Source organism: Lacerta agilis, chromosome 6, assembly GCF_009819535.1.
Source record: "Lacerta agilis isolate rLacAgi1 chromosome 6, rLacAgi1.pri, whole genome shotgun sequence".
Lineage (NCBI taxonomy): Eukaryota > Metazoa > Chordata > Lepidosauria > Squamata > Lacertidae > Lacerta > Lacerta agilis.
This window is the reverse complement of record NC_046317.1, coordinates 58,147,668-58,169,733: the sequence shown is the minus strand read 5'-3', so window position 1 is coordinate 58,169,733 and position 22,066 is coordinate 58,147,668. Positions and strand designations below refer to the sequence as shown.

General features: G+C 45.9%; 1 protein-coding gene across 3 annotated transcripts in view; it reads left to right on the top strand.

Moving 5' to 3' along the window:
- Positions 1–11,011: 11,011 nt before the first annotated feature.
- Positions 11,012–22,066, top strand: part of PLXNA2 (plexin A2) — a 440,886-nt gene continuing 429,831 nt past the window's right edge. Inside the window, exon 1 of one of the 3 annotated variants that reach the window (XM_033152911.1) lies at positions 11,012–11,245. The gene's annotated coding sequence lies outside the window, so the exon portion shown is untranslated. The remainder of the gene's footprint in view (positions 11,246–22,066) is intronic. The other 2 variants (XM_033152909.1, XM_033152910.1) reach the window with 2 other exon arrangements.

Genomic DNA, 22,066 nt, shown 5'->3' with positions numbered 1-22,066 from the left:
TCATTACAAGGACAGACATTCACAAGTGCTCAGCTCTCCTCTGGCACTTAAGTGCCCCACAAGGTCACTGGCGGCTTCAGAAACCCTTCCTGTTGCACTGGGTCTCTCCGTCAATGCTGCCACGTTCCCTTTGGGCTGGCTGGAAGGGATGCAGGTCGGCTCCATCAACAGAGATTGCATAGGATTATTTCAGTTTGACCTGCTGCCTTGCCACCTACAGTAAGTGTGAATGCACCCTATAACTCTGCCTGGAAACAATAAGCAGGTTGCAAGTGTGGAGAATGTAGCACACTGTCAGAGAGACACGCTGCTTACTCAGCAAGCTGCTGAATGCCCCACCAGCTTTAACTTCTTCAGGGCCTAAAGTAGTAACCCCTGTACAAGCACATTACATTAACCTAATCTCATTTGGAAAAGGCCACTCCACGGGGCACAGGCTGGCTCTAGAGTGGTCATCTGACCCATTTTGGAGGGAGAGAAGGCTTGCTGCATTTCTGAAATGTACATCTGCTGTCTGAACCTGTTATCTCTCACCTTACATTGAGACTTTAAGCTTAATGGAACAGAGCAATCTTTTTATTTTTATTGTCTTCTTTGGATGTGTGTTAACTTGGCTGTGATTTGACACAGAGAAAAAAAACTCTGTCCCCCTGCCCCACAAAAAACAGATTTTGGAATGCAGCTGATTGTATAGAGTCCCAAGGTTTTAGATTAAAAGCAGGAGTGTGACATGAGTATGTAAGGAAAGCCCAAAGTGTTGACTCCACATGGACAATTCCTTAAGCCCCCTTAAAATGGCTTCCTCCCAGGTCTGGGCTCCAGGACTTTGGGATTCCTTGGGCAACAGACCAATCCTTGGGCAAGATGTCAATCATTAATTTCCCTTAAGGGAAGCTCTGAGTGATGTGGGTGGGGTCCTTCATCGTTGTCCTCCCGCAGAGGACTCTAGGAAAATCGAGTCCTTCAATTTGCTCTGGGTGTCTGATGAAGCCAAAAGCAGGACCCAGCACTTACCTGACCCTGTTGAACTCTAGTGCTGCCCATGTCTCATTTCATCAGCCTATATGTGTGCATGCATGTGTACATAATTTTCCCTGCCTGCCTTCCTCCTCACGAACACTGTTTTCTATCCAATGTAGATCTCCTTTGTTCCTTGCTGCCGCTGCACCTTATCTCATCCCACTCTTCCCCTTAGAAGAGTACAGAGCAAGTTGCATACAGGTAATAGGGCTTCACCACAAAATAACATTGCCCTTATCACATTTCTGAATAGAACATAAATACATGTTCCATACATTTCCACTTCAGGGGACTGGCTAACATTTGCTACTTTAGCTATCATCTGAAGGCCAGCTAACATTTGACATGCTGTAGCCAGTGTACACCAATGTTTACAGCACTGGAGTACCATATTGCTTAAGTTACTAACTCATTGTATAGCCGTAGGCAAGCCACTAATTCTGTCAGACTCCATATGGGGATAATGCATACAGTGGTACCCCGGGTTATGTACTTAATCCGTTCCAGGTTAAAGTACGTAACCCGAAAAGGACGTAACTCGAACAATTCGTTCTGCACATGCACAGACCGAAAAACGCTAAAAACGCTCTGCGCATGTGCAAATCGTGCGCGCGTCGGGTTGCGCTTCCGGGTTAGCGGAGTTCGTAACCCGAAAAGTACGCAACCCAGAGCGTACATAACCCGAGGTACGACTGTATAGCCTTTGTTAGAATATCTGCAGTAATGTATAGCAGAGTTGGGGACCCTCAGGCCTGCAGACCAAGTGTAGCCATCCTTCCAGGCCTCTCCACCTGGCCCTTGGGACTCTTCACAGACCACACAACCTCCCAAGCCACCCTCCTCACCAGCTCTGCTTGGCCTGTTTTTGCCTGGTTGGAATATGTCCTTGAACTCTGATAATGTTTCTTGCTTGCCTAGGCGGAGGATAGGGAAGGGTGTGTGGTCGTGAAGGAACTACTGAAAAAAAGGTAAAATTTATATCCCTTGCCCCACCCACTTCTGCCTCTGGCCCCACCCGCCACTGACCTGTGGCTCCTGAGCAGCTTCACAGAATAGAATGTGAGCCTCAAACTTCAACATTATCCCCCCCCACACACACACACAATATATATATAGGAAGGAAAGTTCTTAGCACAATATAAATAGCTGCTGGTGGTGATGCTATAATAATATTATCATCAGGAGGAAGGGAGACTGCTTGAAGAACTAAATTCAATATAATTGCAATGGGGAAATGCAAGGCTCCAAGCAGTCAGTGGTATCAGTTATGCACCAAGTAGCCACAGTAGCATATTGGTATTTGAGGGAATGCCTTAAAAATCACTTTGCTTATCACTGGCAAGCCTTTGATAATGATATCAGTGCTGTCCTATCTGATTCGTGTTGCCTTTCTTCACAAGGGAGACATCTCCTTTAGTGCCTTATAGCTAGTCATGCTGAGGAAATTTCCACACTTGGCCTAGTTTTGGAAATATAGTGGTATTTGTGGTGGATGGGAAACCAATATTGCACTTAAGGCAGAGGGCATCTGTTCAGAGGTGATACCAAAAGCTCATGAAGGTTGAAATGGGAATGTGACTTGATGGTCCTGCATGACTTTCCAGAGGCGGATGTAGGGCAGTGTGACTGGTTCCGCCACACTGGGCATCAAGCCAAGGGGTGCTGCAGGGCATTGCCAGCTAAGACATAGTGAACTGAGCAGAACAGAAGGAAAGAGGAGGGAGGACACCGAATTTTGCGCTCACACAGGGTGCCACTGAAATTTGAAAGATCGAAGTCCACCCCTGAACCTTCGCACACTCTGAAAACTTGTGCATGGGTTGCAGTGCTTCACAAATGTGTACACAAACTGCATAAGAAAGCCTAAAAGGTTTGACTATCACTTGTGAAAATGTCCTGAATGGTGACTGTCTTGGCCCAGGGAAGCAGCAGATTCATAGACTTGAACGGCCTACCATTGCCACTAGTGAGCATACAGACTGTCAGATTGTCTGCGCACAGCCTAACTCTCCTGTGAGTGGTGAGCCTTGGATGTCCAATGGAGAGGAGGAGGAAGACCTTTCCCAATTTTGTGGTATTGCAATGTCGAAATGGTGACAGTCTCAATGGTGACAGTCTCATGGCTGAGTAGATATTAGAACCTGGTCTCTCCCAGTCACAGTACAACATTATTGCCTCTATACTATGCTGGGTACATACACAGCTATAGAGGAAAATGTAAAACAGTGAAGCCAAGTGACCAGACTGTATTTGCATTTCATAGCCATTTGACACCGCTGTTAAGTGTGTATGTGTGTGGATAAAACTCAATCCTAGTCCATGAAATCTTATACCATAATAAATCTGATGATGTTTAAGGTGTCACTAGATTGCTTATACCGAACAGTCATACCTTTGTACGCCATACCTGATAGCACCACTTAAGAACCATGAGAAATGCCTTGTTGGAGCAGACCCAAAATTCATCCAGACTTATCCTCCATTGATACACTTATCCTCCATTAATTTGTCTAATCTCTCTAAAAAGCCAACTAAACTAATGACTAGGACCGTGTTGTGGTAATGAATTCTGTAAGTTAATTATGTGTTGAGAGGGAAGAGATACTTCCTTTTGTTTGTGGTTAACCTATTGGAAATCAGTTTCGGTGGATGACCCTGTAGAAAAGTGATATACAAACTGGGAGAAAATTTGGCTGGGATTTTTTTTATAAAAAAGAAAAGAAAATACACTTGTGCTGCAGAATGTCCTCACTGAAATGCAATTGGAAGGGAGGTCTTCGAATAATGAAGTGCCTCTTTTTTGTCAAAATTGTATTTAACTTTTTCAAGGATAAGAGATTATTTTAGCTGATTTTCTGCCTAGTTTAAGGTGAGTCACTTAAAAATGTGTTTTTTTTTTGGGGGGGGAGGGCAGAATGCAGCCTTTCCTGAAAATAAAAATGTCAAGGAATCATGTTTCATAGGAAATAAAGGAGGCAACCCTACACTCACATACAAGTGAGGGCTATTGAACTAAATGGGGCTTATTTCTGATGTATAGGATAGCAACTCAGCAAGGCGTATAGCTCACCAGATCATAAGTGGTTTTAGAACCATTAACTTGTAATCACCTGCTCAAATGCAGCTTACATTGGTAGCAACTAAAAGTTCTTACTGTGGACTGATAATTTAGTGGTTGTGTGCGATAGCTTGAGGACATCGTTTTAAAGCTTTATTGAAGCAAGTCCTGTCTTGGCTGCATCTCATAACTGATTCATGCATCCCATGTTGGAGTTATTTTTTTCAACCAGGTTGGTTTTTTTTAAAAAGAAACATTTGAAAGTGCTGGTTGTAAGAGTGACAGATGAGTGGGTTCACCACATAGCCAAATCATTGTCATGCCTTGGGGAAATAGGGCAAGAGCCACAGAGATGTCGGGCCAAGCATGCAAAGCACGTATTTGAGAGGTTGCATATGCTCCTGCTGGGTGTGTACATCTGCATGCAGCAGAGGCTTACTCCTTGATCCCATAGCTCAGCAATGGGGAACCTCCATCCCACTGGCCTAATTAGGCCCACCAGACTAATTGGCCCATAAGATCATTTTGGCCAAGGCATGTCCACCTGCCCCACAATTTACATTAGATGTGAGGCATGTAAAGATGTTTCCTGGGCTGGAAGGAGATTTCTAGGCAGTGTCGATCAGTACCTTGCAAAAAATCCATGCACAGTGCTTTGCCCACACTCCTGGTTTTCTGTTGTTGGCATGAATAGCCTGCAAGAAAATGGTGTCTGTCTTCTCCAGGAACAATGTCCATTCTTCAGACTGCACACTACAGTGCTCTGCCAGGAATACTTGCAACTGCTTCATATGGGGGCGGGAGACAAATGCAGTGTCCCTTGCCAAAAATTATGACCTAAGCAATGGTGGCTCATCTCCCATGCTTATGCTACCACTCTCAAGCAGAAGGAGACTGTAGAGTGCCGTAGACATTTTCTGTGGAAAAAGAGCACCGCGGTGGACGCCAATCAGCTCCAGCCAACATAAAGCTCTTTATGGTTTTGGACAGGGCCTGCCCAGACAGCAGACTGAGGCAGCTGTCTCAGGCAGCAGAATCCAAGAGCCACCACCATGGGTGTTCCTGCCACCACCAGAGAAGTGGCTGCAGCAATGGTTTCCAGGTTCGACGGTGATATTGTGAGAGCCCCATGAAATCTCATGAGATCTTTTGGGAGTCCAGAAGTCGCTCCCATGGCCTCATGACCCTGGTAAGTGAGGCTTTGGTAGCGGCAGCACATCTCCATTTTGCATCAGGAGCCAAAATGGGATGACCTACCTCTGGTTTGGGACCAAAGTACCCTTTCTCCCATATCTACCTATTGCATGCAAATGTCATCTTTCTGACACTGCTCTAGGTGCCATGGCCCTCAAAAGTGAAACAGAAAAGGGGCCTCTCTCTTTTTGCTGTGGCACTATTTATAGAACTCACTCCCCAAAGATATTCGCCTTGCATCTTCCTTGCTGCCTTTAAGGTGCCAAATAAAAACATCCTTGCTCTTCCACACCTTTTAGGTGTTCTTTGACTTTTTTTTTAGGCTGCAATACCAGGCACACCTACTTGTGAAGGAGTAAGTCTCATTGAACTTGGTGGGCAGAGAATTGTACTGTTAAAACACTTTCTGCTTTCTCTCAGCACTGTTGGCATAAGACTTTTTTACAGTGTATTTCTTAGTTAGAACCCTCTAGGTGGGATTCATCCTACCGTTCCCATCAGCAAAAACCCTCTCCTAGGACTTCCACCTGCCCTGGCATCATCTGATGAAGGATGGTTTAAAAAAGCATGGACCTTTACACTGTACTATTTTGCCACTGAGAAAATGCAATGTTTTCCCCAGCTTAAATATCAGTTGTAAAAGGTGGTACTGTTTGGAATATCAGCACCTACTGGACAGTACCTGTAACATCTCCTCGAGCATGTTCAGCTTTATGAAAGCATTAAAAAGATTTGGTTTTTAAATTATTTAAAGGGTGAGTATTACACACACACACACACACACACACACACTGCTTAAGCATGTGGAGGGGGTGCTCATGTAGCCCATTTTAAATGAAAGTAGTGCTCCCCTGTGTTCTGACATGGAAAGGCCCTTTGAGTGACACAGTAGAACTATTCTGAGTAAAAAAAGAAAAAGTGTGTCAACCAATACTAATGTCAGCTGCTCTACCAATGTGTAGCATAGACCTGGGTGCAAGCAGCATTGGAGCAAGGAGACCTTATTCTCTTGTTCCGGCATGGAGGCTACTGTGACAGACCCTGTGCTGCAGCCTTTTTATAACTATAATAAATAACAGGACTGTTGGGATTCATACTGAATGTTTGCTGGACTTGCTCTAGTCTTTAAATCTCCCTCTAATTGAGCCCAAAGCTTCTGGCTAAGCAGATAATTTGTGATGACTCAATGCCAGGAATTTTGAGAGAGCCAGTGTGATGTAGTGGATAGAATGCTATGTTTGAACCAGAAGTACCCAGGTTTAATTCCCTGGTCACTCATAAAGCTGAGTCAACCCACCATCTCAGTCTATTCTACCTCACAAGGTTGTTGTGAGGATCAGCAGAATAACCCCCAGGGATGCTTCTCCGAGCTGCTTGGCAGAAGGCTGAGATAAAAATTATGACGATGATTAACAAAGCATACTTCACCATTCATTATTTTATTTCTGATTCAATTTCTAAACTGCCCTTCGTCAATTAAGATCCCAGAGCAATTTACAGCACAGGCATCAATTCATTAAAACAATGAATTCTTAACTAACATTTTTTAAACAGCTTAAAACAAACCATATGATCAGTACAGAGGACAACCTTCATCAGTTTACTGCTGGACTTGCAAAAGAAATTTTCACCAAAGGCCTGGGTGAAGAGTAGGAAAGGGAGGAGAAATTTGATTCAGTATGCACTTACAGTTGGATCTATCAAATTCACATTTTCCAAAACAGTATGTGAACTGAAACACAAGTGTTCTTGAAAATTCGCAGTTATCCAGATTTTGTGATGCAGTCCTCCTACCAAGGGATGCATACAAAAATGCATACTACATATTAGGGGAAAGTCTGCATTAACAATGAAGATATTGGTGAAAATAACATACAAAAATGAATTAGGGGAAACTGCATGTGTTTATTAGGGGGAAGTTTACACTAAAACGCTGATAGATTGTCTGGAGGATTTGCTGTTTAAAAATTGCAATTGCTGCAAAATGTGGATAACTGAATTTAAGACTGGGGAAAATGAGAAACTGAGAGAACTGAAATTGACAGAATATTCCATCCCTAATGTGGAGATCCATCTTTAACTGGCACCAAAAATGTCAAGGGAAGCCTTACATTACAGCAATCAGATGAGGGAGTTAGCAGAGCATGGATTACAGAGTCCTGGTAGTCCAGGTCCCAAAACAACCATAGCTGGCAAGCTGGTCATAGATGGAAATAGCTACTTGGGTCTCCAGTAACATGCTGGATCCATGAGCCCCATCCACTGCAGGCTATCTACCCAATTCCTCAACACGAGAACCACCAACCCACAACCCCTCCATCTTGTTGAGTTTCAACTTTAGTTTATCATCCAGCCCCATGAACATAGCCATTATTGCATCAGAATTCAGTGTCAGTTTAAGGATTTGACGCAAAAGCCAAAATAATGAAGACACTCCTCTTCAGCCCAAATCCTGGGACATACATATATATGGAACTATGTCAGACAAAGACTGGAGACAAGGAAATAGAACCCCCTTCATAGCTTGGCTTGGACAAGAAGAACACAGTAGGCAGGATCTGAACACCAAGGATATGATTCAGCCACTTTGGGCAAACATTGTTCAGACAACATGGCATCTGGTACTGAATTCTTCTTCTTCTTCTTCTTCTTCATTAATAATAATAATAATAATAATAATAATAATAATAATAATATACTGCCCTATACCCGGAGGTTTCAGGGCAGTTCACAGAATGCATGAATGCATAGAAGAAGAAGCAGGATCTTAACTTCTGGCTCCTCCTCTCAGCCTTACGCACAAAATCTACACAAGTGCAAGTGGTACACACAAAGCATCTCTCTGCACACTGTGTGCATGTGTCATTTGATTACACTGTGTACAAAAGGACCACTGAATACATGGCGGTCCCTTCAGTAGAAGAGCCAGGCAGCAGATTCTGGGAAGTAGGGGACAGCAGTAAAGTCTTAAGAGAGGATGGAGCTTTGTATGCCACACAACTTGACCTGCATCCCCTTAGCTAGCCTACTGTCCTCAGGTACACTGTCCTATCACCAGAGGCAAGGTAAAACACAGCTGCCAGCTTGTTGGCTTCTGTACATGGAAGGAGTGAGGAACTATACCCAATATGGAACCAGCTTCCAAAATTATGGTTCAGGAAAACTGTAGTGTGAAAACTCACCACATCAGATCGCATGATGTCTTGCTGTATGGTTCCCCCTCCCAACAGCAATATGTGTGATTTGGTTGTGCTTTTCATTGGGGAAATGGTGCAAGACTGGGGCTGACCTCTCTTGCACTCTCTTTCACATGCACAGCCCTACTCAGATTCAAGCCATTCCTGCAGCTGTTCTGTTCCAACCGATTGCTCACTCAGTAAAGGAATAGATACAGCACAAATTCCCTAGGCAGGTAGTTCCGGTGAGTATTTGCCTTGCGTATGTTACATTTGCTCCCATTTCCAACCAAAAAGATCACCGAAGAGTCATCTGCAATCAAAAAGTCTTTTGGGGTGTACCAGCAGATTCATCACTGCCCACTCCCAATTCCCTTGTTCAGAGATTGTTAGTGAATATATTTAGATCCTGCCTTTCTTTTGAAAGAATAAGAATTCCCCCTCCCTAGTTAATTACTTACTTACTTAGATTATTTATATCCTGCCTGCTGCACAAGCCACTGGGCCCTTTAAGACAAAGTCAACTAAGATAAGAACAATACATAAAACTCCATAAAATAACACAGCCCTTAAAATATTACATACAGCAACTCAACAATAATTCGCTACATTGCAATTTATTAATAGCAGCAGTAACAACAACTAATTGATTTGTCTCTCGTCCTCCAAACGTCCCCTGAAAAAGGTGGGTCTTAACCACCCTAAAGCTATCAATTTTACAGTTAAGAAATGGGGCCTCAGGAGAGTGAGTTCCTGGTGGGAGAGGGGCCACCACTGAAAAGGCTTGCAGCACTTGTCATCTTACTAACTAGACTAATCACGACAGAAAGATGGATATCTCGCAATATTTTGAAGGAAACACACAAACGTCTGCCGTTAAAATGTGTTAACTTTCTTCTGTGGCACTCCTATGCCCACTTTATTAGGGAGGAAGGCTTACTTCTGAGTAAGCATGCATCGCCTTGCCCTGTTCATTTCTGTGCTTCCCCTGCCTAGAAATCTGGTGGGGGAAAGCTATTTCCCCGTGTTGTATTGCACCTACCCGCCGCACCTTTGCACTCCCAGGTGTGTCTGTGTTTCCTGATTTCCGCACAGGAATTTCCTGAATTGATAGGCATCGAATATGACACGCTGTCAAGGATTAGCTTGACACTCGCCTATATAGAAACCCTGAACCCTACATTCAATAATTGCAAAACTCTCTCCCGAGAGGCTTTCGGAATAATGTGCAACAGGCCGGACGGAAGAGCCAGGACCACCCCTTTTTCCCTTTTATATGAAGGCTGCGATCCTGCGGCCACTTACTTGGGAGCATGCCTCCCGGGAGCACTTGCCGCAAACCTTTTGGTGGTACCGGTATGGGTGGGTGGACAAGGAGAAGAGTGAAGAGTGAAGGAGAGAGGGAGGTCTCCCTCCCCTCCCCAGGATGATGTCCCACCTGTGGCAACGCACCTGTGCACCTGTTTTTACCTGGCCCAGGTCGCGCGGCTCTGGGATTGAGCCCACTTCCCTTTCTTCAGGCCGCCTTGCCGCCCCCTCTTTCGCCCTCCAGCCTCGGACGCAGGAGCCGCTGCCAGCCACCCCGATTCTTCCTCTTCAGCTCTGAATTCTGTTGCTATTCCGCTGGAGTTTGGCTTTCTGCTCCCTCCCTCCCCCCGCCCCTCCACTCCCTTCTCTTAGGAGCCAGCGAGGACCCCCCACCCAGCCCCTTGACAGGTAGCATCCCTGCTGTGGATGAATGGGTGGCTTCCTTCCCGGGGTGGGGGTGGGGCGACAACCCCGGCTGCGGATCCATTCCAAAGCATATACCTGCTTCCACACACGCCCCCCCCCAAAAAAAACTCAGCTCCGTTCCTTCCCGATCCAGCCAAAATCTTTCCCCTCCCTCCGACGGATTCCTTGATTTTGCTTTGCTCTGACGTTGCCGAGGTGCGAGGAGAAAGAAAGAGGAAAAGAGAAGGAGAGGGAGAGAGAACCGGGCGTGGGGGGGGGGGGAGTTCCGAAGACTGCAGCAAATTGGGGCAGGCCTGGGATCGGTGGGCGCTGGCTGGGGAAGGGTTAATCCCCGGTGCCTGTATGTTAATGAGCTCCATGGTAATACAAGGAGGCCGGCTTTCGCGGGCAGGCTGCTGGTGATGGAGGGAGGGGGGGGGGAAGGAGCGCCGTGCCAGTCTAGCTCCTGTGGTACTGGCAGAAAGCGAGCGAGAGCGAAGCGCGCGGAGTGAGCGAGCGTGAGGGAGAGAGAGAGAGAGAGAGAGAGAGAGGGTGGGCGAGAGAGAGAGAGAGAGAGGGTGGGCGGGAGCGAGAGGGAAACGCCGAGCCACATCCATGAAGGAAATGACAGCGTGAGGCAGGCGAGGCAAAGCAGCCCTAGCAAGCCAGCCAGCCGCCGCCAAGGGGAAGCCTGCCGGGGCTCGCCCATGCCATCCCGGAGTCCGAACGGATCCCTGAGGTGGCCAAGCCCCGCCAGCCAGACGAGCGGCAGCAGCCTAGGGCACCGCATCTCGGGCACAACAAGCGGGCGAGGCGCGCGCCGGGCTGTGCCGCGGAATGACTGACTGACTGACGAGCGGACTGAGTGCCGGAGGGGCGGCAGGCAGGCAGGCAGGCAGGAAGCGGCTCCGTCAGGCAGGAGGAGCCGCCGCGCGACTTTCGGAATACAGATCCATGCCAGGCTCGCCGGGGGTTTCATGAAGCCGGGCTGTGTGTGGATTACCTCGCCGTAATTCCGAGGAGAGAGAGGGCGACGGGGAGCGCCTGGGGAGCGGCGAGGCGAAAGAGTCCTTCTGGAGCCTGGGTAAGTCCGCGAAGGTGGGCAGCCGGAGCGGGCGAAGGGGCTGCCCACCACGGAGCCCGCGCCTTTCTCGCCAGCACCTGGTTCCCGCGCCCGCCCCGCTCGGTTTGCATTGTAGAGCAGCAGGGCAGTCTGCTTTCCTTATCGATTCTCGACGGGTTTATGTTAAATATGATGGTGGTCGCGCTCACCAGCCACTTTCCCACCGTCGCGGCGGGGGGGAGGTCGTGTCGCCTCTCTTGACAGCGCGATCCTAGTCGCCCTGCCTGCTCCCCGTGGACTTCCGCGGGACTCGCTCCCAGGTTGGAAGGGGGGGTGTTGCTGCATGTAGAGGATTGCAAGCCGTCGAAGCGCTTCTCCCTCGGCAGGAACGGTGGCTCGGGGTTTGCCTTTCTAGCCATGGGGACGCAAGACAGGTGCGTCTCTGGAGCCTGCTCCCCTCGGGCCTCTTCTTCAACCCGCCCATGGCGGCAAGAGGTCGCTCCCCAGATTTTTGGGGTCGCTGCTTCCAAACGGGCTCGATCTCTTCGGGATTCTGCTGCTCCTTCCGGAAGCCCGCTCCGCGTTTGGCGGAGGCAAGTGCGCTGGAAGAAGCAAACAGGTTCACCCTCCCGGAGAAAAGTTCCCACCGAGAGAGACTTGGAAGTGGTTTCGATTTCCCTTTGGAAACGTCTCTCCCAGTGTTCTCGGGGGGGGGGGTGACTTTGTACTCATGGTTCAAACCCTGCTGAGATGGTGATCCCCCATAATCCAAAGTTGCTTGCTTAATAGAAGCTTTTCTGTCTGTTGCACTGGTTTGCATTCCTCCTTTGCCCATATTATAATAGGGGTACCAGCCTCTCTGGGACCCTCTTTTGCAATGTGCCTCGCTGCAAAACTTCGTGTTTCTAGAGACTGTGGGTTAAGTGCTGGCACACTTAACTCCCAGTTAGATGATGAAGTCCACGGAACCACAGTGAACAGAGAAGGTGTTTGCGTGGTAAGGAAAGAGATAGGATCTGCTTTGGTTTGGGAATTCTGCAAGTGAGGAGGGAATAATACGGGTTACATCCAATTAGTAGACCATTGAAACCAATGGACTAAAGTTATGTCCAATCATTTCAACAGGTCTACTCTGAGTATGGTCAGCATTAGAACTTACCCTTTGAATGCCCCCTCCCCTTGTGTTTACAAGCATTCTCCCAGGATTTGTATAACTTGTCAGTAGTAAAATGGGTCACTTTAGCAGCTCTGACTGATTGTGGGTTATGAGCTCTCATTGACTGGGCTGCCTCATTGATGACATCGTTTCACCAAGTTAAGTCAATGACCTACTTTTTTTCTATGGTCAGGAGGCTGATATAACTATTCAGCAAAGACCAAATGCCATTCAAAGCCTACAATGTCAACACCTTCAACACTTAATTTCCTTGGTCAGCTCCTCACTCCCTCCATGAACCTGCAGACTTTTTTAAAACACAGTGTTTTGGTATCATTCTGTTAAAACTGAATGAAAACAACCAGTGTAGACTTTGGAAGTACCGGTAATATACAGTTGAAAGTTTTGTGCAGAGTGTGGGTCTTGAAATGAAACTTCAAGCAAAAAAGTGATTCCTTGCTCCGATGGACCCAGTGCTCACTGCAATAAGTTGAAGGTAACCCCTATTTATTCACCATTCCCTGAATCACTGTTTTCAGTGTGTTTATTTGTTGAGTCACCCCATCCCAGCACAACTTAAAAGAGGTTTGTGCTGTGGAAACAGGTAACAGATTCTGTTTCATAATCTGAACAAATTCAAAAAATGTAATAGACACTTCCTTTCTCTCTTCACACACACACACACACACACCCTTCATCCCTGATCTAACCCTACCTGACACTTCTCTTTAACCCTGTAATCTTCTGAACTCCTCAGCTGAAGGATATGAATTTCCTAGAATACAAAAGTTAAAAAAAGAAACAAATCCAGCAGTTCCAATCACTCTGATGGTAGAGAATAAATGCCTTTGGCTCTCTCTGTTTGGCAAAATTACATTTAATACAGGACAAATTGGCTTGCAGTGCAGCAGAATGGAAATGGCATTTTGGAATGGGTTTTGCGGTGGAGACACAGGGACCACAGGGTTTTTTAAAGGTGTCTCCTGTAATCTGAAACCCCCTGTGCTGAAAGGAGCGATGAAGAACTTTCTGCTGGGTTGCAAGGTTTCTTGAAGGCTTCAAAAGTTTTGTTTTGTTTTGCTACTCTCAGGCTATAGGCATCCCTCATGTTCCATTGCAGTGTTTTGGGACTTGCACTGAGAAAGTTGCAAACAACTCTAGGGAAGTCATTTGGATGCCAACATGCAAAACTCCACAAAGCCATGGTGCAAGTAATTTGCATGTTTAGCTAAAACTCCCTATAGTATTCTGGTGCACCAAGAAAAGTTATTCATGTGAGTGATTCCCGCCCCCCGCCCCCCGCAACCCAGAACTTCATAACTGCAGGTACATATGACTGTGTGTTTCTGCCCACTTTCACAACTGTTCCCAAACAGGACTATCTCCTCAGTAGCGTCCAAAAGGCTGCCATCCTCCACTGGCAACAATAAAGTATTACTCTGTTGTTTCCACTCACACTTTAACTGTTGTCCTGGATCAATGTGTGCTAAAAGTTCACATCCTCTACCCTTTTTTGCAAACACCATTTTGGCAGTCTACCTGCCCGTCTAATTCTAAGCAACTACACTGGTAGGGATGTGTCCTCCTGTTTTCTCTCTCCTGATATTTCCATTCAGTCCCTGGAACATTTTACTCCTTTGCCTGTCAGGCATACATAAAAGAATAATGGCAGCAGCAGCAGCAGCAGCAGCAATAATAATAATAATAATAATAATAATAATAATAATAATAATAGCTCCCCGCCTCTCTCCCAACCTGAGCCAGCGGGTGCTCTTGAGACAGGCCCTTTCCCCCATTTCCAAACACTCTTGATTATTCAGCTAATCTTTATTTCATGGGCACGTTACAAGAAACACACAAACAGAGGGAGAGAGAGTGGAAGGCGGTGACATGTTTAAAATACACAAGAAAGGCGCTGGCAGGAATATAATCGTCCTTATTCTGCTGATATGAAATATTTATGGCTCTAAGTTGTGGTGAGGTTCTCTCCCCCTTCCCCCTTCTGCTTTGCAAACCTTGCAGCACCACCCCTCCCCTTTCTGCCTCCGTAAAAATCATATTTAAACAATTCAGCACGGGGCCCTTCATTCTTACGCTTTACCCCTCACCCAGTTGTCTCTTCGTGTAGCTGCGCACAGCTGTCTGCACGCGTAGCCGGGGGGTACAATGTACTTCTGTCCATCACTACAAATGGGAAAACCAGGAATTGCTAGCCAAGCTACTAACCAAATCATAAAGAGACCCACGCATTGTGTTACAGTCTGTTAACTAGAAATAATTCACAACCATCCATTTAGCCAGGCCTGGGAAGGAGGGGGAAGCCTACAAAAGAAGCCCCCCACACCCTCATTTCCCTCTCCTTCCTTCATCCAAGGTGCCTGTATTTGATAGCCAAAGCCTGCTTACCCCCTTGGGCATTCTGTTATTAATTCATTAGATCTGATCTTACTTTATTTTATTTTATTTTATTTTGCTCCCTCCTGGTATTCTCCCTCCCCACCCCCTTCCTCACAATTCAAACAGTGGTGAATGGACAAAACTCCCTCAAGGGAAACATTTTTTCACTTAGTTACAAAGATTTCATGGCTAATTAGAGTAAATGTGGTTTTAAGAGTGTTAATCTCTTAACCAGCTTGGCTGGCAGGCCAGGGCTCTTACAAAAGGAAGAGAAGGATGAATAGAGGAAGAGGGGGCTGCTTCTCAGGGTTCCACCATTATTGATGACAGTGTCCATCCTATCCAATAAGAGCCCTGTAGATGGTCAAGTTAGGCCCACCACTCCTCTCAGTGAGGGATCCCTTCACAGAACGGGGCTCTGTCTTCATGTGGTTTGTATTCCCAGCCCTCCCCTACACCACCCCCAAATTAGTGCCTGTGAAACTTAAAGCCTCAGAGGCTGAGGCAAAGGAAAGAAAGTTATTTGTCCTTAGAAAAGAGATTTCTGGAAAGCTTTGATGATAATAACATCAGAACAGAAAGAGGATCAAGGCAGTGTATTCTACTTGGCTGCTGCCTAACGTGTTTTATGGGCAAGTTCCTCCAATGCAGCTAAAAAAATAAACCTCTGTAAGATGTTTCCCCAAGCTCCACCAGCCCCAGCTGGTCTATGGTTAGGGATGATGGGAATTGGAGTCTGGAAATGTCTGGAAGGGACCACAGGTTACACACCCCTGTGCTATATATATATAGCCCATGAAGTGTGATGAGAGGGAGGGTGCTGACGTATGAACCAAAGGCTTCTTCTCTGCCAAACATTTTGCGGGGAAGTTTTCTGAAACAGTTGAACCCTCCCCAGTCTCTTCAGCGAAGGCCCTTCACCCTCTTGTCTCCCAGAGATGGATCTGAGGACACATAGACAAATAAGGAGAGTTGCTTGTGTGCAACTCATTCCATTTCTGCCCAGCATATCAGTTTTGCTCCAGGGACAAATGTATGTTAATGATGGGGAGGTGAGGCAAGTGCTTCCAATTTTTGTTCTTTCTGGCATCGGTTTTTTAGATCCAGAAGTGTTAAGCAGGGAAGTGGGGGGGGGGGGGGAAGGAAGGAAGAAAAAGAAAAAAGAAATCTCCCTGTCAAACCACCTTGGCATGAGCAGGAGTTAGTTGTTGGATTTGTTTATTTATTTATTTAAAATAAGATTCCTTCTCTGAAGCAGATGGCTCCTGCCAGACCTGCAATCCATCTTCTCCTTGATACCATTTTGACATAAGACCCAACGCTGCACTAAATAAACTCCAAGGCGCGGCAAGCCAAGGACTCCTGAGCTTGGCAAAAAACAAACAAAAAAAACCAAACAAAGCCACTGATTAAGAATGCTCTGGATTTTCTATTGAGCTTCTTGTTTATTTAAACGCGGCTGCATTTTCCTTTTCTCTATGCTCAAGACATCCCAAAGTTTTCTCCAGTGACTTTCATCTTTTCGATTTTCACGTGAATGGGTTGTGAAACCTGCAGTGCCACTTTCCCCCACTAGAGGGGGGCTCCTGCAGATAAAGGCGGATGTACTGGAAAGTAGCTTTTGTATAGAGCAGTGGGTGGGTGGTAGTGCTGCCGGGAGCGGGACACTCTGCGATGATCATGCCACTGTTCAGAATCTGCTAAAACAAAACAAAACACCCAGTCTTTTCGTTCCGTATATCATATGGTGAAGCAAGGCATGCCTGTGTAGTTGTGTGCTTAGAATGTGATATACATCTGGCCTGCTCTTTTTGTGAAGTCCTAGCTGTGAATGGCAGTAGCAGTAGGGGGGGGGGGGAGAGAGAGAGAGAGAGAGAGAGAGAGAGAGAGAGAGAGAGATAAGCAAGAGCAGTTGAGTACATGAAAAGCATTCCTGGTCATGAACCAGGTTGATGTCTTCTCTCCTCATTTTATCAAGGAGAGAGACCTGCTTTCAGAATCCTCTCAGCATGGTTCCATCTTTCTATCGCCCCTGCTGTGGCTGGAATGTAGCTCTGAGAACAGCCACAGATGTTAGTAAAACAGCATTAGGAGGACTCTCAGAAATATAAAAATGCAGCAACTCAGAAAACCGATGTCAATTGTGAGGTCTCTCTCTTTCGTTCCCTTTCTCTCACTAATCCAATATAATGTAACCTTGCACCGTGTCCGCTCCGCTGCTTGCTGTTTTGCCTGAATTAGGTCCCATCCTTGTGCTTCATTGGCTGGGAGAATATAGTGCGGCCTGACTCTGTTGGCAAATGGGGATGCTGCTGGCATCTCTGTGGGATGGTGCATGCCAGCAGAGGGGTTCTGGGAAAGCGTTGGCCTCCCTCATTCCAATCTGATCGAGCCCAGCTCGTGTTTCTGAGTTTAATCTCCGCTTCTCTTTGGGCTGAAATTGAACTGTGGGGTGGAGGTGGCAGAAGGGAGGTGGCAGGAGGAGGCTGGAAATATGAAAAGAGAGATAAATGTATCATGTTATGAAAGTTTAATCCTGCTTTGCTGTGGCTAAAATTACGTTCAGGGCTGGAGATAAAAGGCATCGGAGTAACATTATAAAAAGGCCAGATCATCTTAAAAGGCAGAGCGATAGCGAGCCCAAGTCAGACAAGCCATCAATCCAATGCTCACACACAGAGGCAGTTCTCCAAGGGAGCGGAGAAGCAAATGAGGTGTGCTGCCGGTTCCCTCCTGCCTAATACTGCTGACTTGCTGCAGTGGGAAAAGAAAAGGCACTTGGCTCAGAATGTCCATATCTGAGAAACGGCCAACCGGCTGCCTGGTGTGTTGTTTGTTGGCCACTTTCTTCGTGGGCTGGAATGGGCTGGCTGGGGGAACCTTGAACAGCGGGATCTCAGGGACCCCAACAGTGCAATCTGGAGATGATTAGCCTCACTTGGAGGATCACAGAAGGTTGAGAGGTCCGTGAAGTTTTGGCACATACACGATGCTGCTCAATAAGGCACACTGGAGTGAATGTGAACCATGGTGGAAGTGAAACAGTGGAATGCTGTCAGCAGCTTGCGTGTTTCAATAGATGGGTTGCATAGGGGACCTGAGTTCAAATGCTGCTCTCCTTAGATCCTGTGTGTATTTCATATTATTAAATAGCAACCCCTTTGCTGTTTGTTAGACATTGGGAAAAAGCAAAGGCCAAACCAGTTCTTTATCTTTCTTGAAGCACCATCAGCCCTCTCTCCAACTGCCACCAATGATTTCATGCTGTTCGAGGGCTTCATGTGTTCAGTACCTCTGAAGTCCTCAGTGACTCCTTTACCTGTGAACCTTCGGGGTTAAGGTGGAATACCAGTAAATAACTCAAAATAGATTTTATGCAAAGTAATAAAAACGAAAGGCCGAAGAAGAAGAAGAAGAGTTTGGATTTGAAATCCCGCTTTATCACTACCCGAAGGAGTCTCAAAGTGGCTAACATTCTCCTTTCCCTTCCTCCCCCACAACAAACACTCTGTGAGGTGAGTGGGGCTGAGAGATTTCAAAGAAGTGTGACTAGCCCAAGGTCACCCAGCAGCTGCATGTGGAGGAGCGGAGATGCGAACCCGGTTCACCAGATTACAAGTCTACCGCTCTTAACCACTACACCACACTGGTGTAGTGAAAGCGAATTCAACCCAATATTCTTCATAATGTTGCACAAATGGTTAATGACTGGCGAGGGTTAGAAATCTGGGATAAGAGGAGCAAAATGGCAGTTGGTATAGGCCTTGCTGCATTACTTCTTTTTGCTGAGGTAGAGTGTCAGCCAAGAGAAGAGTTAATAGGCACACTCTTTCCCTGCAAAACAAAATTAAAAACAAACACTTGAGATATAAATGTAGCAGCTCACACAGACTTATAACTGGTTCTCACCTCCATATTATTTGGAGTTTCTGTTTATCGGTGGGGATGGAGCAAGACTAGTCAAAACAATTTACTGCCTGAGGCAATGAAAAGACAGTGCTGCCCCTTCTCCCCAATTCCACAAGCTGAATGAATTCCATTGGACTGGAAGTTGAAGGGACTGGAGAAGACAGAAAGAAGCTTTGGGAATTGTCACCATTCAGCTCTCATAGTGGCCTCTCCCTCCACACACCCCAACTGCCACCACAGGAGCATCTTGCCGTGAGGAGAGGGGAGAAGAAGCAGTAACAGCTTTTTCTAAAAAAAAACAAGTCTTATCCATTCTATTGTAACTTTATATATACAGTGGAACCTCGGTTTTCTAACATAATCGATTCCAGAAGTCTGTTCAACTTCCAAAATGTTTGAAAACCAAGGATCAAAGGGCTGTCAGCAAGTTCAATGGGGGAATTGAGAAACACGGCTTGGAAGCTGTTCAACTTCCGAGGTGCGTTTGAAAACGGAAGCATTCACTTCTGGGTTTTCAGCAGCCGAGATGTTCGAAAACCGAGGTTGACTGTATATATATATATATAAACTTTGCTTGTAATCATCTTGGACAGCAATTGTAGGCAGCAATCCCAATCACATCCTTTGCCTGATTTTGGCCATCCATTTTTTCATAATGGTAGCTCTGGGCTGGAAACCTGAAAAGAGAACAGATTGTGACTATTCTGTCTGCTGACAGACTTCTTTTTTTTTCTGACCTCACAGTGACCACCTGCCCCAAAGACTGAACTATAGGCTCTCACTCTATCACTGCATCTACGGTAGGTATAGTTTCTCTTTCTAGTGTCTTCTGACCAGTATCTCTTAGTTCTTTTATGACACCTAACACCCTTTTTGCCCAATCCATATCACCAATATAGAATTATCCACCATCCCCTTCTCTGGCAGAAAACCCCACGTACATTCGTTGTGTCCAGTTCTATACTGTAGTTTTCCTCAGCCCACCCCGAGGTGGCATTTTCTGTGCATCTGCTCTTCTTGTCCTTATGCTGAGTTTCCAACAATTCATTTATGCCAGTTTTCCTAGCATTTGCACCCCTGATTTAAACCCATAGACCAGCGTTTCTCAAACTTGGGTCCCTAGCTTTTGTTGGAATACAACTCCCATCATCCCTGACAACTGATCCTGCTAGCTAGGGATGGTGAGAGTTGTAGTCCAACAACAGCTGGGGACCCAAATTTGAGCAACACTGCTATAGACAGAAAGTGTGAGGGAGAGCATCATTGTAGTAACAAGTGTGGTTTTCCCCTCACAGGCAGGCAGGCAGGCAGGCCAGCAGGCCTTCTTCTCCTTTGAAGTAAACTTCAAGAAAGTGAAAGGTGACATCTGGATAAATATTACTGTGACCTCTCACCTCCCATTCCTCCTCCAGCTTCGCCTTTCTTATCACTCCCTAATGAATCCATCAATGTGGCAGCAGGAGGGAGAACAGCTCCTCCAGGCCAAAGCAAATTTTATTCCCTCAGCACCAATTTCCTCAGAGGTGGGTAAAGGGAAGAAGTGTTCCAAATTTTGAGGAATACTTCAGTTATTTTGAAGCCAACATCCAAACAGGAAAGGAAAGTTTCCTTCCTAGTTGCCTGGAGTGACCAGGAGGCTGGGTGAGTGTGAGATAAACACTTTTATTTTTATTTTTTATTCAACCTCAAAGTGCTACTGGAGTGAGGCAGTCTGTACTCCCCAAGCTTGTTGAAGGAAGCTGAGGTCTGAGGTTATCAAATACTCCAAGTTAGCTCTTGGGAAAATCACTGTAATTTTGTGATAGTGTTGTTTTCTCACCCCGTCTCTCTGCAATAAATATTTGAAAGCTAGAGTAGATGGGGCTTTTAAAATATCAGCAATGTTCACATTGGGGTGCCTTGATCCTGAGCTTCTGGGGGCTTCCTGTGTCATTCACAAGTATGCAGGAGGGCTTTGTTCTTTGCAAGCTTCTATATGAATTCACCTGATCTGCACCTCCTGGACTAATGTGCAGATTGAAATGCAATTTACCCTACAGATTTTATATTTCTCCAAATTTTGTGATGCAGCTCTTGACTTAAAAAAATACCAAACTGTACATTAAAATGCATATTGTTAGGGCAAACACATTTAGAAATGTGTACTTTAAGAGAAAAATATGTTTAGAAATGTGTATATTGTGAGAAAATTTGCATTTATTGTTTTCGTATATTTTTTAAAAAAACACCTCTGATTAATGCAGAAATGGAATTAATTTATAAATGAACACATGTGAAAATGACACAGACTAGAAATAGACTCTTCCAGCCACCATATTAATGGGGATAAAAATGCATCTAGTGATAGTGCAAGGCATAGTTCTTCCAACAGTGTAAGGCAATGCTCTTCAACTTTGTACCCTCTGATGTGTGGGCTAAACTGATTGGGGATGGTGGGAGTTGAAGTCCAGCAACATTCAAGGACCCAAAGTTAAAGAATGGTGATGTAAAGGACTTTGTGTTGTGGAATTAGGGCTGACTATAACTGGACTAAGATGAGACCAAAAGAAAAAGAAACAAAGGATTCAGGCAAGTCTATTGAATGTGTTAATACCTGCAGCAAGAGTTAAAATGGTCCACTCATGAAGGGCAGCAGGTGGGTGATAGGATAGGAAAGGTAGATTAGGATGGAGGACAAGTACTATGCAGGAGCAAGGCTGAAATGTGGGAGCTGATGGTGGGTCACCAGGGAGAGCAGATCAAGGAGCCATCCAAAACAGAGAACAAAAACATGACAATGATAGTGGAAATATAGGGAGATTTTGTAGCAAGATCAGGGATTCACAAGGTCCTAGCTGAGACCTCCTTTACTGCTTGCACCTGAGCTGCTTCCATGAAATTTGCTTGGATCCTACACCCATGTTCTGGAAAATGATACTCCACATTTACCCAGGCCCATTCCTCTTGTGATTACGACTGTTCTATCCCTCATAAACCCTGATTTGGATATAAACAGGTTCCACTGTGATCACAGTAAACCCCTCAACAACCCTGTAAAGTAGATATTATGATACCCCCTACAGATTGGTGGATGCTGAGTCTACAAGAGAGTTTGGCTTGCCTAAAACCACTGATTAAGTTCATAGCTGAGATGAGAATTAAACCAATGGCTTCCTCACTCACACACTTAGCTGCAACATAACACCAGTTCTTATCAGCTGCTGGGAAGCCAATTTTTATGTCTCTCCCTTAAAGCACCAAGCAGCATAAGGCAGCCAAACTCCCACTGCTCTTTCCCAGTTTTCAGGAAGCTGAGAAAAACAGGAAACTTCTAGGGAGCAGTGCTTAGTCACAAACTGTTCTACATATGGAGGCTTTCAAGGAAGCTGACCACTGTGGTG